Source organism: Coloeus monedula (assembly GCF_965178545.1).
Source record: "Coloeus monedula genome assembly, chromosome: 24".
NCBI classification, from domain to species: Eukaryota; Metazoa; Chordata; class Aves; order Passeriformes; family Corvidae; genus Coloeus; species Coloeus monedula.
The window spans coordinates 3,506,613-3,510,403 of record NC_138804.1 but is presented as its reverse complement, the minus strand read 5'-3'; positions in this window follow the sequence as shown (position 1 = coordinate 3,510,403).

Sequence of the window (3,791 nt, the reverse complement as noted above, 5' to 3'; positions counted from 1 at the left end):
AACATCTTCCCTTTTGCTTAGATTCTATCCTAAACTCTCATTGTTTAATGACATCCCAGCTTTTTCAGTCACAAAGCTGGTGATGATAAAACCAGTTCCCAATTGAACCCAAACACCTGGGAATTGCTGCTGGTGCTGCTCACCAAGGGGGTTGTGGCACGTTTGGGGTGGTGGTGATGGTCTCAAGCACAACACATAGAGGGGAAGGGGAGGTAGAATTTTGGCCAGAGAGATGGAAGAGACAATGAGGCTCAGACAGTGCAGCTCTCCTTGCCCTCACACACCTCCCACGGTTTGATATCAGACAGGTAATTAAGCCTGGATATTCCATGAAGAGCTATCCACAGGAGCTCTCTCCCACCGTGGTTTGCCTGGAGGCTTCCTGAGCTTTTCATCACAGAGAGGTGCCGGAGCCTGAGAGCCCCGACAAGGCCATCGGGTTCATAAAAGCTCTGTTTGCCTCTTCCCTTCCATGTAAGTCAAGAATCTTATTAGCCCGATAAAAGCTGAGAGCACCCTAAAGGCCAGCGTTTATTAGTCTGAAATCTTTATGACTCTGCTTTATTATATCAAGGCAGGGAGTTCTGCAGTTTCTGGGATGGGAGCAGTGAGTGTGGTCGGAGCTGTGCCCTTCCAGCAGCGATAAAACAAACCCCAAAAGTGGAGGCAGAGCCCCAGGGGTGGCTCTGGGCTTCAGTGGCACAGCCCACCCTGCACATTGAGAAATAAAGAAAATTCCTTCCCATTTTAATTATTTTTAAGGATCACCCTCAAAAGTCTTTCACATCTCTATTCACTTGAGCCCCCAGAAAACCAAAGCTTTGACGCTGGCGCCAAGGGGGGATCGGCAGAGCTGAGCCCAGCCTCACTTTTATGCTCTGAACCCTGATCAATATGCAGAGAACATGGCAAAAAGAAAAAGGAAAAAAGGCAAAAGCAACGGATGCCTTTGCAAAGCTGCTTCTGCATCACTTAGCATGAGAGACCTTCTCTGGGAACAAAATCCCTTCCCACGTGCCAAGGGAACGGCCGCTCCCAGCTGCTGAGGACAGCAGGGGCAGGATGGGGCAGCGCCGGCTGACCCTGCATGACAAACCTCCGGCTGCGCCAGGAATGCCAGGAATTGTCAACATAAATCGTTATCAGCAATAACGCGAGGCAGCAATTAACCTTGTCAGTCAGCAGCTCACCCTTTACTGACTGTGACCCACCGCCTCTAAGCTGCCAATCACCTCCGAATGAATAATGAATGAGACAACAGATTTCACTCATAAAACAGCAGTTTGGTTCCCTTTGAGCACCAATTAATCCCTCTGGGCAAAATATGGAGAAAATCAGGAAATGGTGAGAGGCATCTTCCCACCCTCCCACCTCCCAATCCCAGCCAGGCACCTTCAGACATTTTAGATTTTCAGCTCAGCAGAGAACAATTTTTAACCCGGATTTCATCCAGCAAAATCGCATTTCAAAGCAGTAATTGTACATCTGCAAGTAGGTGCTCTCCTGACCCTGGATGCCCTGTGCCCTCTCGCAGGGACAGGCAGCTGACACTGGCCACCATGCCCACGAAGTCTTGCTCTCTACGAACACCAACTCTTTCCTTCTCCCCAAAACAAACCAGACAAAGTCTCTGCCACTTGGGGAGGACTCAGGCAAGTTTGGACCTGAATGTTTTCACAGGTAAAATACACCTGATTTCCTTAATGAAAATTTGGGGATGGAACAGAGGGAATGATGGCAGCAGGAAATCCTTTATCTCCTCTGGTGCCTGCCAGAGTGGGTTGGGCAGGACAGTCCCTGCACGGTACAAGAACTGTGTTTGCAACACTAAGACAGGGTCCAAAGAACCATGGAAACAGGGAGCAGCACCTGCATGTAATAACTTTCCATTTAATAACACTGTTGTCTGTCCGGCATCAGGAGCCTTTCAGGATATTCCTGAGATTTCCACAAGTGGCATTATCTCGTCCCAACCCAGCTTACTGAGCATGACAGGTTGATCCCAGTTCATGCCACCTGCATCTCCAGCTCCACAAATGAGAAATTGAAGTGACTTGCAGCACAACCAGGAGCTGGGGAGCCTCCTCCAGAGACGCCTCCATTATTCCCCTTTCCAGGGGGAACAGAATGGGAACAGGGTCAGCTGAGGCCTGCAGAACCAGGGGGTGATGCCAGTGAGAAGTGGAGCCCAACAGAAAGGTGAATAGCACAAAAAGAAACCTGCCCTGAGCCTCCAGACACACAGCCTGGATGCAAACTGGATTGTGACATTTGGAAGAATTTGGTGACATTCCCCTTCAAGAATTTCTGTGCAACTTCTGCATCTGATGTTTTCCACCAGAAACTGAAATATCCCACCAACCATAGGACTGGAGTTGTGCACTAACATTATGCTTGTAACTAGAAAAAACAGAGCCTCTGGCTTAGAGAACTGTGCTCAGGTGAACAAGGAAAGAAAGAAAGCAGAAAACACCAAAAAAAAATGAAAGACATTGTCCTACCCAGAAGAGCAAGGAAAGGGAGGAGAGCAGGAGTCTGGCCCATCAGCAGAAGGGCCACATCAGCTCAGGACTGCACTGGGAAGACCCTAGGGAGGCAGCTGCGCTGGGTGACAGGGACAGGCTCTGTGCGGGCTCTGCACACCCCAGGAGCTGCTCCTCTGCCAGAGCTGGGCAGCACCGGCAGCTGCAGACACGTGCCCTGGCTTTCCTTGGTAACTCCAGACAATAAGAGCATTAAAAACCTAAAAGTGTGTCATCCTGCCCCAAACCAAGAACTGCCTTCTTGTCACAGCCGCCGTGGCGCCCAAGAACTGCTCGTGGGGAGATGGGGCACAGGAGAGCAGCAGGGATGGGTCTGGACCAGAGCAGGATCAGGCCCCGGTGCTGGAGGGAGTGGCAGGAGCAGCTCCACTGGAGGTGTTGGTGCTCAGGGACATTTCAGAGCTGAGAGCACTGAGCAATCTGCAGGGGCAGACAAGGTGCTGACACCTTTTATTTTAAGTAGTATCGATGGTGCTATTTAGCACACTCTGAGCACGCTGAAAGCATCAGCTTAGTAAACAAGAACTCTTTTGGCAGCGGTGAGGTAACATATGGGCTCTGGATATAATGTGCCTTGAAATGACTGTCGTAAATTAGCGAAGTGACTGTGACACAGGTAACACCTCGGAGCCCAGAGACTGCACGGGTTGAGAGGAGGAGCAGGTCTGGAGAGGTGTTTTTTCATGGGCTTGAAAGGGATGCAGGAGGAACCAGAGCACAGCCCCCAGCAGAAGGGAAAAGGGCACCATTAGAGGAGGGAAGGGGGCACACAGCAGAGCACAGGGTTGGAGAATCACTGCGGAAAATACAAAAACATGCTGCAGAAAGATTTCAGGCACAGACCTTTCCAATCTCTCAGGCTTTTTACCCTTCAGCACTAGGTGTCTTATTTTCATCCTCCCCTGCTGCCCAGAATCTCTCTGCCTGTTCTCCATGCATGCTGTGTGCTCACATAATGGCTTTTTTTCCCATTAATGTGTTTATCTTGCTCCCTGTGCTTTGTTGGATGCACCATTTGCTGCTTCTTTATAGCAAAGTACCCAGTACCTCGGGAGCCAGTTTTGCTCGGGGAACTTGAGGCTGGTACAGACACTGTGTCACTGCAGGGTCTTGATGAACCATGGAGATTGGCACCATTTTTACAATTCCCATAGGACAGCACAAGGAATGGTGGTTCCCAGCACCCCAGGGCCTACAGCCCACACCACCCCACCTCTGGAAGGTTGACCTGCCTGGGAGCGCTCACCT